The sequence below is a fragment of the Hermetia illucens genome, chromosome 2 (assembly GCF_905115235.1).
Source record: "Hermetia illucens chromosome 2, iHerIll2.2.curated.20191125, whole genome shotgun sequence".
In the NCBI taxonomy this organism is placed as follows: domain Eukaryota; kingdom Metazoa; phylum Arthropoda; class Insecta; order Diptera; family Stratiomyidae; genus Hermetia; species Hermetia illucens.
The window spans coordinates 57,277,519-57,293,415 of record NC_051850.1 but is presented as its reverse complement, the minus strand read 5'-3'; the positions used below and the strand labels follow the sequence as shown (position 1 = coordinate 57,293,415).

The 15,897-nt window shown below is 42.1% G+C and overlaps 1 protein-coding gene across 4 annotated transcripts in view; it reads left to right on the top strand.

The window, feature by feature from the left end:
* LOC119650090 (cationic amino acid transporter 3) overlaps positions 1-15,897 on the top strand; it is a 102,177-nt gene that overhangs the window by 26,916 nt on the left and 59,364 nt on the right. The window contains exon 1 of one of the 4 annotated variants that reach the window (XM_038052604.1): positions 8,084-8,107. The exons of the other annotated variants lie outside the window; for them this stretch is intronic. The gene's annotated coding sequence lies outside the window, so the exon portion shown is untranslated. Of the gene's footprint in view, positions 1-8,083; positions 8,108-15,897 lie in introns of those variants that run through there. 4 annotated transcript variants of the gene reach the window in all.

Genomic DNA, 15,897 nt, shown 5'->3' with positions numbered 1-15,897 from the left:
CCAGCGCTCTAACCACATCCATCCGGACATATTGAATTAGCCTTCCGAAATATGGTGGTAGAAGGAAGTATTTGCATCCCTTTGGATTGATTGGCCTCCCGAATGCGTCACTACACCTGAGAACTCGCGGTTCGCTCCACACTATTATACGCGGCACTAGTTTGGGCGGAAGCACTAGCGTGTGAGAGTAATCGTGGGAGCGTAAATATAACTTACCGCTTAGTGGCGCTAAGGGTGTGCAGCGCCTTCAGAACAATACCAGGCGAGCAGCGTGTGTTATTGCGGGAATGATCCTGATAGACATTCTGACAAGTGAGACACGCTGCCTGTACGAGACAAGGAAAATGAATCCTCCTGAAAAGGATGCAGAATACTGAAAGGCGGCAAGGCAAGAGTCGCTGGAGAAGTGGCAGCAACGGTGGGACGACTCGCAGAGGGGTTACTGGACCCACACTTTGATTCCCCGTATTGAGGAGTGGATTCAGCGACGACACGGCGAGATTAACTACCATTTGACGCAATTCCTGTCAGTAAATGGTGGTAACAGGAAGTACCTGCACCAAGTCAGGGCGATGATGATTCTACCTTGTGTCCTGAATGTGGTTGCACACCTGAGAACCCGGAGTATGTTATGTTCCACTGTCTACGATTTTTCTCAGAGAGAAGGGGTCTGGAAGACTCCCTGAAAACTAACCTAAGCCCGCAGAACATCGTCGGGGAAATGTTGAAGTCGGAGGGAAACTGGTGTGCGGTGAACTGCGCAATCAAAAGAATACGACAGGAAGAGTGGAGTGCGCAAGGAGGACGTGAAGAACGGAAGGCTTGGTCGCTTAAAGCGCAGTCCACCCCGCGAAGTAATGCTTTGCGGCGGTTCCGCGGGGAAGGAAGAAGAAGAAAGTGGGGGTGGTTTTAGTGGGTGAGAATCCCACAAGCTGCTGCAACCTGGCGCGGCGGTGTTTTTGTAAGATTTCCACCTCCATCCTTAAAAAAAGACAGACAGACAGACGAACAGACAGACATTGAACCGATTTAATAAGCTTTTGTTTTGCAAACAAAACCTTAAAAATTGTTTAGAAGGGATTGATTCGCAGGTAACGAAAGAAACTATTGGCGAAAATGATTATAGTCAACATTTGACCAGGGGAGGAGGAGGGGGAGGAATTCCTCATTTATATTTGATACATGCTCCTTAATTATTTGAAATTTTGATTCTAATCTTTCTACATGTGCTAAATTTGAAAGGAAATGTGACTTCAATTCAGGGGAAGATGAAAAAATTTTTGGATACAAGATGGAAGTCTGCATATCCATCATAAATGCGGATTACCTTGTCTAGAATTTTCTTCCTGCACACGGGACAAATAAAAATGTTCTCTGTCGTGAATTAATATCTTTCTTAACATTAGAAGAATTATAGATACATATTAATGCCTACTCGACAAGTAATTTTCAATCTTCTCTATGTGTATCTTTTGGAAAAGTTTCTCACTATAGAGGCTTATCACTATCTACTGGCGCTCCTTGGAGTCTAACAATGGCTGCTCTAAGTACACGTTTTCCTACACTAATAACACCTAAATAGAATTCGATTTTCTTTCAATTTGTAAACTTCCTTTTCGTGTTGGTGGAACTGTGTTCTGGCCAGTATCGTTCGAAAGTTTCCATTAAAAGTTTTCAATAATTGTAGATTGAGATAGGTCTCGCTTCTAATATTAGGAAATGAAAGTTCCTTCCTGAACTTCAATAAGCCAAGTAGGAACAATGGAATTTTGCGTTTAAGGATTCTCTTGAATTCGATCTTTGTTAGGAAAGATTTGCAATGTTCGTTTTCTATTTGATTTGAATTGCATTGGGAAAGATTGGAAAGGAAAAATTAAATCTCAAGAGGATAGTGTTCCATTGTTTTCAGTTGTTTGTCTTCAAATGATGTGGTAGGTGAAACACCCGAAAGGCGGAATTATTATTCAGACAAATGTATGCTTTCAGAAGTTCGTCCCGTTTGAGGACTTGGTTCTTATTTGGAAGTGTAGCATTAAAATATACGGAACGCCCCAATCTCTTAAATTTGTAAGAGCTTTAGTGAACCATTTGGTGTTAGCCCCAGGCAGCAACAAACTTTCGATATGCTTCCGGGAAGGGAAAACATCAATAAGTTGATACTCTCCTCGGCAGAATTTACATTTTAAAGGGAATCTAATATTTTTCCAGTTCGAAGGAGATAACTGGTTAAGGAATTGTTTTTTTATAGAAAATTGATGGGAAAAATATTTTCGATAGTGATACAATGCCTACATCGCAGATTCTAAGGCTATGTCGCTTTATTCTCTCACTGTACCGTCATAGTAAGACCATAGAAGGATGGGACTAGTGAAAGAATTGATTATCATAATTTTCCTGTTCTTGAGATGAAATTCAAATTCTTCAAGGTTCCTATTTTCTTGGTGGGTCGAGACTCTGTTCTGTTGTGACGGGTAGTAATAATAATCTTCGTTGTTGATATAAATTATAATTTTGAAATTTTGGTCTAAACTATGCGGGAATTTCGAAGGGAGTTCTTTCTGATAATTCGTTTTAAGGGCATATTAGACTTGGATACCTTAAGGTACTTCCTGACTAGTCTAGTTTGTTTGCATGGGCCCTGGGTGCCGTCACACGTCAGTTCATACCCCAGTTGTCTTATGAGTCATGAAATTGCTGTTGAAGAGCCGCAGGAGAAGAACTCCCCAATTCATCCTGCAGACTGGTGATAGTCCCAGTACTAACAAACAGTAGACCAGAATCCCCCTGTAAAGTTGCTTCCACTCGGCAAGGGGACTGATTGATGGAAAAGGTGGAAATTTCTGGGTAAAGATGGAAATTTCTGATGCTTGCATCAGCAGCAAGCAGCTTTGCCTTTGAGGAGATATACTCCGTCGAAATCACTGAAAGAGAAAAGTGAAATCAGCGCCAGTTTTTGGAATTACAGATATGATAGGCTAGCCATGGAAGACGGATCGGACTCAAGAGAGCACTAAATAGCAACACCATATCAATCCAGTTGGAGCTCAGGTCTTGATGTGCGTTGCAAGGACACTCGAATATCGCTGGTATTGAGGAGGCTGATATACTGGCTCATCAAGGGTCTGGTGGAACTAGGTCCAATATTTGGAAAATCTATTCCGAAGGGTGAAAAAGTTGAATTTTCTTTGGCGGATGAACGTCTGTATGAAAGAGCTCAAGTCTTGCAGTGAGGATATGTACTTCTCATAGAAAAATCAAGATGGTGGGCCCGACTGTATGTAGTTATTAGGAGAAAGAAGAACTGCGTGGCCTTCCTAGACTTCAGACGAGAATTCGCAAAAGCCCGCGAATGCCGCCAGCAGGCTGTTCGATAGACTATTTTAGGGGATAGTACAAAGGGCGTAATAAAAAGCGTGAGTACTTGGAGTTGCAGCTCCCCCAATATGTTAATCTAACCTAGTGCTCTAGAAGAATGCACATTAGAATGTGCTGCGTTATATAGCTTCGGGGTAAGCAAATCCAACTTGCGAAGAAATCAGGTTCCTTTGTGTGGCAATGCAATGTAATGTAATTTATTTATTTAATTTAACGGACAACAAACAGAGTAAATTCCAATTAATTATTGTCCTCAGGAGCAAAAAACTTATCCTACTTTTAAAACTACTTAAAGTAGGGAAGTTAAAAGGACCAAGCTGTTCTGCATTATAATTTCGGCAAAGCCTAGGAATCGGGGAATGCAAATAGACTTCGAGATGAAAGTAGACTTCTAGATATCCAACTGACACAATGGGGAAAAGGTCTTGGAAAGTATTGCGCAATTGAATTTTCAGCAAGGTACGAGTACAAATAGAACAGTTTTACTGTCAGGATTCCTCTTTTAAGAAATTCAAAAAAACTTCAAGACTCGAACGTTTAGATAATGGTATAATCATTACTTGTTAAGTCGGTCGAATGGGTAGACTATTCAATATCCTTCCTTGGCGGTATCAATATCTGTCTGTATTCACTCTTCGGTTGTACTACCAAAATGTGAATAGTCTAAGAACCAATTTGTCCGCGTTGGCTCAACAGTATCATATTATCTATATTGGAAAAACCTAGTTCGGTTTCAAATATCATTTCATCCGGACCGGACTCCATGGAAAGATGCTAATCCCGCCCTTTCTTTCATTTTTCCAGAGTTCCCCAAGGCTCAATACTAGGCCCCATACTACTCTTATTTTTTATTAATGTCCTTCCTTCTTTTCCCACTTGCCCGTGCTTCCTTTATCAGAACATTTATCCGTTTCAAACCGACATTGAACAACGTATTTGCAGACTCGTATTGCCTGGTTGTCTGATGACCACATCGTAGCTGCTTGTTCGTCTTAGTTGTTTTGTTGATTTCATAAAATCGGTTGATCAGCTTGTCCTCGATGTTTTCAGCAGCGATCCTTGATAGGATTCCGTCTTGATTATTCTGAGAAGAGGTTGGGTTGCACACGGAGATTCTCATTGGAACCCTGGGAGCTCAATGTCGTAGTAAAATGTCGACAAGCCCCGGGGTTCCACAATTAGAATCAACTAGGTTTTCGAGCATTGTTGACACCTCAAGCTGAAAGGGTATCTCTATTCGCGGGTAAAAGTGAGTTATGGGCGGCAATATTATCGTTGACATGTTTATTGTGGAGTCTCCCCACTTCGTTGTCATAACCACATTTGTGACTCATTCTTCTTCTTATACCAGAATTTTCGCGAATTGCGTCTTCAGATTAAGTAACTAAGTAGCTACCTCTGGGATGAAACTATGTTGCGAACCAAGAGCTTTCAGTGTCATCCATCCAAAATCTAGGATGTTAACTCACGCGATTGCTTGTTCTGTTTTCAATTCTCCGCTAATAATGATTGGGAACTCGAGAGCTCGACTGCTAACATGTTTGTCCTACTTGCCGCCCCTTCCTTTATATGTGGGTGGCGTCTCTTGGAATATGTCCGACACCTGCCCCTCGATGAACTTTGATTGACGCCGTATTTTTGCTCTGAACAATTCTAGCATACTGTTTTGTTTTACATGTCCATTCTACTGAACCGACTTGTCACGTATTATTTCACAAGTTGGGTTTACCTTTAGGCACTCGTGCTGTTGCTCCTCTCTGTTTTACTCCTTCAGCAACTCTTGCTGTATTTTTAAGATTGTAGAGGAAACTCTAAGCTAATTCTTCTTCGACTTCAACATCTTCTCAATTCTCCGGGGTCACGTTCTAGCCCGACGTTGGGTTCAGATTCCTCCTCTCCATTGCGAACCTTGGGCAGTGGAACATCATATGCTGTGGATCAATTGATTGCTACCGTACCTAGGACAGTTAGGTAAATAATGCAGCCAATGCGGTGCAGATATTGCCTGTAGCAACGACGGTGTCGCGGGAGGAACTAGTTAATGTGGTGGTTGGTCTCTCCATGTTTCCGCTCAATTAACCCTAATGTTGGGAATGAGCTTATGCGTGCGCCGATCCTTCGTAGACTCGTCTCACCTGTGATGCCAAAAGATCATTCGATTTTGCCCTTGCCGCATTCCTGCGTTCTGTGTGCCCTCCATATGCTTTGCATGGTACACCACACTCATTTTTTCGACAGAATATTGACAGAGATCATGCCCGCCACTACCAATACTGCCTCATCTCTAAAAGGAACGCAAATCCATCGACTGGTAAACCAAATTCACCTGTTTCCGTCTCTGAGAGTTTACAAGTACCGCTACCCACACATCACTCTGGTTAGAAGCAACCTCCGACAGTGTTTCGGGCCGCCAATATTCGGCAAATTTTTTGCAAGTGCCGCGGTGGCGCTGGTTATCTTTTGGCACGTATGGTGTTCCCTCAAGTTCAGTTTAGCGTCATTTATCACTTCCAGGTATTTGATTGCTGCCTTTGATACAATCGTATATTCAGCGACTTCCACTTTCGCAGGGTTCTTTTTTCTACGTCCGCTTCCGTTTTCTCGTCCGCCAAGGTCAGCCAAGTTCTTTCCAGCCAGGACTTTACCGCTGTCACTGTTTCCATCGCATGGACCTCCATATCCTCTGGATGTTCTGCTGAGACGGGAAGAAGCACCCGATTGTACATGACATTCCACAAATCTGCTGGATCCCCTAGCACCGAGCCCTGTCGTACTCTAGCCGTAACAATGTACTCTTTGGGGCCTCATCTGTACAGTATCAGAGAGAGTCTCTTCTGAGAAGCAATTTCGCAAGATTCGCTAAATACTCGTGAACACCTATGTCAGTCAACGTCATTCTGCTCTTTGTTCCTCCGTAGGTTTTCCTCAGCGTTTTCACCGCTGACTCTTGTAGGCTGATAAGATCAAATTGCTTCTCCAAGGCCTCGCGAATTTTGTCTTTCGTGCTGATCTCATCTATAATTTATCTATGAAAATTATAGCGATCCCCGGCCTGCTAGTCTTTATACCGGCTACCTAACGATCTTCCGATTTAGAACAAGAATTTTTCCGTGGCTACATCTTTGAATTTCTTGACCTCCAACATAAGTTCACCTTTTTGGGACCGCCTAATGCCGCTGACATTGCTGCTCAAATTGGTCAGTTCGGGGTCTGCTTTCACTTTCCTGAGAATGTCAGCGTATGATATTTCACCTCGTTTGGAGATGATGATCACTTCTGGTCCGATCTTCTTTTGATCTTCTCGTTTTCAAGGTGCCATCTTTCCCCAGGCTTTCACATCCGCTTGGAGAGATCCACTCCCTTTTCTTAGAATCGACTTTTGACTTATATTATCTAGAGGAAACTGCAACCTCTTCTGTGCGCTTCGCAACAGTGAATCTATGTATTGAGGGTAATACATAGATTAGCAGAATCCCCATATGGGGGCTCGCATTGCTGACAGAGCAGATCCTACCTACCTTTAACGGAGAAGGCGGGGAAAGGGAACCTAGGGACGTGAACGGAAATGGTTCGATGCCGGTTTATGGAACCAGATCAAGACAGGCGAATAAAAAAAACGCTAAATCCAAAACAGAAGAATGCTTTGCTTGAAAAGAGGAGACTGACATGGGCACGTCTGCACCATAATTTGATGGCAAATTACAGAGAAATCAATTGTGAGGAGACTGAGCATTTGATGGCAGAGTGTGGGAGAGACCTGGTGACATAGGTTTCCGGTTGTTTTCTCTAATTGGTATTAATCGCATTCAGGAAATCGCAAACGTCAATCGAGCTTTCGAGAATGGCTTGCATTGATTGATTCCCACCCTCACTTTGTGATTTCAATAGACTTCAAAGTCTCTCCAATTACGTCATTTTGCACTCCTCTCATCACTGCTGATAAAACCTACACGTGCTAGCCTATGATTTATTACGACATTCTGGTATTAACCTGAATTTACTTAGAAACATACCTGAGAAGGAGCGTGTCTGCAATCAGACGATAGTTATTGATTTTCTTGTCACATACTTATGAATATTTGCTCCTATGTATATGCCCATCACCCCCTTCTGTAATCTATATCGTGTTGAGATAACAGAGGTGATACCTGAATTCTGGTGAAGTGTATCAGCTCCAATGACGTATGACAATTACCCTTACACCACGCGAAATTAGAGAAAGTGGAAAAATTCGCATAAATATAATTGAAATTAAGCGAATATTAATTGTGAGATTTCACGATAAGCTTTATTGTCATAATAATCATTCCTTGTGGTTAATTTATGGGGCCGGTATCAAACGATTTTTTGCTTCTTCCATTTTTAATCAAACATGCTTGTGGGCGTCTTAAATTTTATCAAGAGTTTGAGTGCATTCAGTTTTTTGTCAAGGAATTCTTAATCTTCACAATTCGAGGAAAATTGGATATTTTTAATTCGAGAAATTAATTATGTTAAATTTTGTTCCTCTCTTTGGTCAGTTATGATAAAACTAGATTTCCAGGAAATATTCGATTATCAGTAATTTATATTTTTATAAAATGCAAGACGTTCAAAGTTTAGATGACGGCCGTCTTAGAGTCTGGGATCGCAACTGATTTCAAGAGAGCTTTTGGGGAGGGCAGTTAGTGTAAATTTGTCTATTGGTGAGTTAAGTACTCGTCTTGCAGGACATCTACATAAATATCCCAGGGTAGGTGGTGCTTTAAATATTATAATTACGCATGGTGTATGGTATAAGATATATTAAGAGGTACTTCGGTTAGGAATCCTTTTTGATTTTGGACTATGTAATCCTCCTGTTCCTAGGATTTCTCGAGCAGCCTACATTTTGGATCATGCACTATCATTACCTTTGCTATCTTATAATTGTTTATCTATGCAGCACAGTAGTCCTTCGGAATAAAGTGTTATTTAAGTATCGAAGCATATCAAGACAACATAAATTGTCTATGCTTTTTTCGTTATTGATGCAAATAGAAGTGGGATGACCTGTCGGCTTTGTTAGAAATGATTTTCATCCCCCTCTACATCCTTTTTTTAGAAAGGCAATAAATTAGCAAGCAGATATTACCTGCATAATTCTTGGTGTTTTGGAGGTGTTTCATACCACATCATCTTGTTTATCACTACATTATCAACGATACGATGCTATTCTTGGATATTTTCCTCAGGTTGCCTATTGGGCATGTCCCTTTATCGCTCATTTTGCGAGTCAATTATTTTGTGAGGTTTAAGTTTTATAACGGTGAATATTGGTGGATCATTGTAAAGTATCTATAACTTATTGGTGTATTACTATTATATCTTTTTTTTATTTTTGTATAGAACGTTACAATTGAAACTTATTCTTGCGTGAAGCCAACCAAAGGGTATCTTGTGCAGGTCGATGTTATATATTCAATATTTTCCCAGTATTTGTTTTGTTGATCAATCGTTAATCGTCCACTTCGAAAATTATCTAATATTCCCTAGCGATTCATTTATAATAAGTTTTAATTCGCACTGACTGATTTTTGTGATGACTCTGATTTGATTTGTAGGAAATCCTTTTTGTGATGACGCACTTTATGTTGTACTTCCCGGATTTGTCGAACTAAAGATGAAATATGTTATGTTCGCGCCTATTTTTAGTAGCTATCCAAGGTCGCAGTCATTCAAGTTGACCGTTCTGTCACCATCTGGAGCTTTTAAGTAACAATGGAGTTCACCTTCCAATGTACTACTCCCAAATAGCAACATGGAAAGAACACTAGCTGTTCTGAGCTCAACTTGGTTTTAGTGTTGAGATAACCGCATTTCCAGATTTTAGAGAGGGCAGCGAAAACGGATGTATGGCTATTAACGCGTCGGGCACCATCTAGTTCGGTGCGGCCGTCGACAGAAACCACGCTTCTTAGATATACAAATTGATCGACAGTTTCCATGCTTTGTTCATTAATACAGACAAGGAGAGTGCGATTACCCGCCAGACTGAGACTTCAGTCCAATTCTACTTGCCTCTATTTCCATATCCAGAGCCAAGGTCCATGGCCACGTGTTAGAGCAAACAGATTTCATCAGTGTAGTCGAGGTATTTGAAGGAAAATGTCGTCTATTGAATTCCTCCACGTCCCCCGGATAAGGTAGTATGTAGAAGGTCACAGATAATAAGAAGAAATAATATCGGTGACAGGATGCAATCCTGACCGACTCCACTTTATACCTTGAAATCCTCCGAGGTCTCACCTTGTTCACGTTATCGAAAGTTTTCTCGAAATTGATGAAGAGCAGGACCAGCGAAGATCTAAATTCTGCGCACTGTCCCGTGATCCTGATCCGTGGGTTGTTACAGCACGATTGGGAGCGGTAACCAATCTGTTCTTTGTCAATCAAGCTTTTAAGATGTTATTTCATGTGTTCCAGGATTTTATTTGAGCTATTATCTCCAATTTTTACACTCAAAACGTGTGCCTTTTTTTGGAATTTTAACGATCATCTCCTTCTTCTTTCCTAGAAAGGTCTCGGATTCCTAAAATTTCCGTACGAGTGGAAGCAGCAGATTTACAGTAACTGAAGGTGCAGTGATAAATAACTTTGCGGGGAAATCGTCAAGCCGAGCGGAGTTGCTCGGTTTAAGTGAATTGATGGCCGAAATGATTTCTCTTCTGTTTGTAGAAATAGTCCGTACTCGCATATTGTGGTGACCATCCATTTCATCCACAAGAGAAGGAACCTCATCGGATGTAATACCGTTAAGATCCATGGTGAAATGTTATTTCCACCCCTCCAGTTGTTTATCATCGTGGATGAGAAGAACGTCCTTCATAGGGCCATCGAAATATTTGCGACCACATGCAACCTCCTCTTTCCTGATACGGTATACAGTTCTGAAATTATTGTGATTTGCAGCATCTTACAGTTGCCTCACCAGCGCAATAGCAAATTCTCTCTTGTCACGGCGTATACTACGCTGAACCCCTCGCGATTTCGCTCGGCATCGGAGTTCGAGCGCGCCACGCCCGCTATCATTTAACGGCCAGTGGTTAGCAACCCCTTTCGTTCATCAATCTGATGCCCCTTCGGGACGTGGCCGATGATATGTGTACCACCCGAGAAAATAGAATTTTTGATGGTGGCCCAATGCTCATCGGTCTTTTCAGGTACTTTACTCAGTATATCTGCCATCCGATCAGCAAGATAGCTCTCCCATTGTCGAGTGACAGCTGGTTCATACAAGCGGTCGATTTTGAACTTTGGGAGTCGCAACCCCCCAACCCTGTGAGAAGAGGCGGAAACCACACGCAATATAATGTAACCGGCCATTAGATGGTGATCCTTTTCGAGCCCGGTGTCAGCTGTCTTGTTACTCACATGCAGAAGACAATTCCTAAATCTACTGCTGATCGCGAAGTGGTCGATTTGATTGCTAGGATGGTCTCGGTCAGTTGAAACCCAAATAACCATATATATAGCAGGTTCTGTTCTCAAACAATGTGCCATCAATGACGAGGCGGTGGAAGCTACAAAAATGCACAAACCTCCCACCATTACCGTGCTTACCGTTACCAAGATCGTGTTTCCCCATCATATGCCTGAACAAGGTGTTGTCAGATGTCACATTGAAATTCAGATCACCCATCACGATCAAAATATCACCTTTAGGAAGCTTCCCCTGAACTGCGTTTAATTACTCGTAGAAAGCATCCTTCTCCGATACATTGGAAGTCTCCGTTGGTAGATAGCATTATGCAATTGCGATGCTCGTTAACCTGGACCGAAATCATAGTCCGTTTTCGATTGCCAAAGGTCATTGCCGTAAGTTCATTCCCTATCCTGGCGTTGTTGACGTTTCGGTAGCAATAAAGTTCTTTCCTTTTTTGGTCGCCTCTTACGACAAACAGGGAAGGCTCTGAGTATATTCTCAAGCGCCAACTCACAGGGAACCAGTCGTCAAGCCTATATTGATCATATTATGTAGTTACCATCTTAAGTATTGTGGTTTCGCCTTCTTAATTCATTTTTTTTCCAAAAAGCTTTGAATTGCTGCGATACAATCTTTATTCAAAATCTGTTAGCGGGATATGACTGTACTGCGGTGATCCACCTTAAACCAATGTGTTCCTTCACAGACGAATTCCCGCAGAAGGCTGTGTTGGCTTAGACAGTTCATCTTGCTCATGGAATAAAACACTTTCTGTTTGATGTCACCACTGTTTATTATGACACTTTTTTAACTAATTGGCACTTACTTTCCCTTACTGATTTTGTTATTGTATTTTGCTAGTTGATCGACTGCAAATTATGACTCTGTTTGAACACTCCAGTTGTGAACTCTTTCGTGGTACTACTCCTTCCCTCAAACCCGGGTTTATGGACGATGACGCCAAAATGTCAGGCAGTAGGAACAGACTCAGCACCAGAGCGACTTGCGCCAATAATCCGCCTTAACCCTTTATTGCGCTTCTAGACGCAGAGAAGCTGGTCACTGTTTCATTCTTCGGCTTCGGCTTGCTTTCTGCAGAGGCGTTGCTGCTGTTCCACCAAAAGCTGATGCACCGCTCGGTTCACGTTATTATTGTATTAGTTGTATTACCATGCCGCTTGGGTCCGCATTGCTCAAGAGCGCCCGTACCGCTTTTGAATTCAGGGGACAATCGTTTTCTTTCATCGGTGCGAGGTCCTCGTAATCAAGCTAGCGCCTTTCTATTTGGTAATCATTTTCGGACTTCAGCTGAAGTTGGTGCTACGATTCATGAACCTGCAGTCACGGCCTTGTTAAGGGGAGACCTTCCCTGAGGATTTGCTCCATATGGGAGTTAGTAATTCATGATGAATTAAAAAGCGTGCAGGCATTAGTACCAGTAGATATAACGGCCCACCATTGAAGATGGCTTTCCAAGAACAAACTGCTGTGTGGGAATCCTCATATGGCGAATTGGCAGCTGATGGCATTTTTTTCCGAAATGTCCCGCTTGTGAAGGATTATGATGCCATAGTAATTTGACCGCAAGTTACGCATTGGTGCTAAGGTCGGAACAAACCTCAATATCAGTGGCCTTAGTGACTATAAATACATATACAACCAGGTACAACTTCGTCGCTTTCCAATTTTGTAACGACCTGCTTTTTATAAGAAAAGCTCGGTAGAAACTAGCCACCACGTGCTCGAATACAAAATCAGGTGCTCTCCGTTTCACGGGGAGATTCTTCATTCTGGAATTGGTTGCCAAACATCTTTTAACTTTTTGTTGTAGGGCAGGCATATAATAAGTTTCCCGGGGGTTGATTCTAGTCATGGTGAGCTCGACTCCGCATTGATCCTTCCCCATGGATCTACCTAATCAGAAAATACATGACATTTCCATAGATGATGGGATGCTGATGCTCAGATGCAATCCACGTGTTGTTCCACCATCTTCCTACTCGGAGAAAACCAATTTCTTCCTCTGAAAGTATTGAACGTACTCAAAGATGCTTTTCAGGGGTTGTCTCTGCTTTAATTTCTCTATTTTCTTCCAAAACAGTACCATCTGCTGCCAGTTGAATGCCGCTTGCTGCAGTTCCAGTGCTGAAATGATGATTTCTTATTTCTGCATCTCAGAAACCGGGAGATGGCATTGATCAATCCTTGGAAAGACGAGTACCGCGAACCGAATCCAATAACACCGACCGACTCCCCTTGGTCAATAGTCACGCACCTTAATGTAGACTCATTTACCACAAAGGGAGTATCTGGAAGTTCAAATTTCAAAGAGAGAGAACCCTCGAACCATTGTACATGGTTTGAAAATTTCTGGGAATCCTTTCACCTTAATGCGTGGACAGCCTAGTTTCACTTCGACCGCACATGATGATTCTCGGAATAGTTCCGAATACTTGCGACCCCTCGTTTCACAGCCTTACTCTGAATCTTCTTTTGACTCCGGATCTAGGCGAGAGCTACTTTCGAGTCGACGTATTGGCCCCAGATTTCAAAGGACATCCCGAAATAGCTCGGTTAACAGCACCACGCGTTTTAATTCCAGCTTAACCAAGGATTGCCGTTTGGTTAACCCGAGGCTTTAGAAAGGTAAATCCCCGCCGTCATATGAATGGCGAATTGGTAACGCATCTTCAGATCTGTCCTCTCTAAAAATAGGCGTTATTAAAAGTTTTTTCAAAGTATTATTGGTGGCGTTATCAAAATTTAAACGTCTGCTTTGCAGTGTCATGGCGTCGTTAGTTTGTATTGCAAAAAAAAAAAAAAAACCAGACCTGGCGCCCTGGTCCCGGAGTTTCTTCAGTACCCCGGAATAGAAATTTCAATGATAAAAAGGGTAATAGGAGCGCCCGCATAATTTTCACCCAAGACCCGTATAATTTTCACTTCGGGCAGCATCTGTCCGCATAACTGCCACTCCGAGCTTCGATTTTCACTCTTCTGCTCTGTCTGGAACCGTTTGCACCATCTTTGAAGGGTCCTTTGCCCCTTATTGAAAGTTTTTCGATCGTCTTTTTCATCCTTCTTTTTCGAGAAATCAAGTGATCCGAGAAAGCCCTTGGTATGTTTTAAAGGCGTGTTGATAATATAGGGTTCTGGTGGTACAACAACCATACGTAAGGCATGAGGCAGATGTTGACTTTTTACGCTTCTCCGAAATGTGATTTATGGTGGGGTGGGATTCTACAGGAATGGGATATTCGAGTTTATAGCAAGAATCACTATTCTTGGGTTTTGAAAGGAACTACTGCTAATTCTTCCTGTAATCAAGAATTGGCCCCAGTTATCCTTCCTATAGTGAGAAGCCAAGTTGATTGCGGATCCAATGCCGAAAGTTGAATCCTGAACGTTTATTTATTGAACTGTTCATGGAGATCCTGTTAAAGGTCTCATTGAAGATTTAATTTGAAGGTAAGGAAGAACCGTATGCAAGGATGAGATGGGATACTATTCAACATTTTATCGATGTATGATGTACGAACCCAAAATATTATATGAAGGATTGAGCCTTCAGAATTGTCTTTCAATGCTATAAGTTTTTCGTAGGCTATTGCTGACGCTCTTCGCTACTCTACTGTCTCCATCGCCTCCCGACAAATCCTTAACTATTACTTGATTTGACTGTGTTGCTAGAAAACACTGTTTCAAATGTGTGTAGCCTCTTTGATCAATTGAATGTCAACTGCTTGGCTATTTTTTAAAAGGAAAGAAACGTAATTGTAGCTCTTGGATCTTACTATTGCACATTCCTTGAGGATTTCGCTTTTCTCGTGGTAGCTTCGGCAGTGCGTGTTATAACACATGTATGTTAATTCTAGCGGGATAGCTCTCTATGAAAATTGTTCCGTTCGTTTCTATACTGATTCACCAGTTTAGAGTTAGTGCCACAAGGGCTTGGGTAACGGTTTATCTGTCGGTCGAATTAGTTATATTTCTCTTAGGTGTCGGATTACATCTTATTCGCCGACAATCTTCCCGTATTGGTAGTATTTCCCATATATTTTTATATCGAGGACCAGTTGTCTCCTGCCTCAGTGTCAAGCTGGGCAAAACGGCATACACAACAGCAGAATTAGCTTTTCCGCCGGGAAGATGCTGGCATTCGTTGATAGATGATACGATGCATATATATCCGAAAAAACCTACGCTATTTTTAATCCTTCATATCGTAATCTAACAGTATAACGAAGGTTTTGGTTGAGGATTTCTTAACAAAGATGCTTTTGAAACCTAGTCTACGTGGAACGTAGTTCGCTGGGAATAACCATAGTCCTCGCTGTTCAGTGCCCTAATTCCTGGAGCCTAACACACTGTACGATACAACGTATTTAATATGCAAGTCGAGTGGAAGGATGTGTAGGAATTTGTTGAGGCCGTCCGTCGGGTGTTCTTTGGATTCATGAATGTGCTGTAATCTTTCATTCAACTTCTCTTTTGTCTTTTAGGCAAAACTTTGACTGATCTTGACTCACACATTGATCCTTCTCCTCCTCCTTATAGAGGGAAGCAAGAAGTTCTATAGACTTGCTACTTCCACTTATCCTGGGAATCTGAATTCCTTTCGAGGGAGTAAAAGAAGAGGATGGTCGTTAAGATTTCGTCTTGAGCACGACAATTAGAGGGGGCCCTGGGGGCATTCTAAGGAAATTAATATTTATTGTAAGAGAGACATATCATCATCATCATCAACGGCGCAACAACCGGTATCCGATCTAGGCCTGCCTTAATAAGGAACTCCAGACATCCCGGTTTTGCGCCGAGGTCCATCAATTCGATATCCCTAAAAACTGTCTGGCGTCCTGGCCTACGCCATCGCTCCATCTTAGGCAGGGTCTGCCTCGTCTTCTTTTTCTACCATAGATATTGCCCTTATAGACTTTCCGGGTGGGATCATCCTCATCCATACGGGTTAAGTGACCCGCCCACCGTAACCTATTGAGTCGGATTTTATCTACAACCGGACGGTCATGATATCGCTCATAGATTTCGTCATTGTGTAGGCTACGGAATCGTCCATCTTC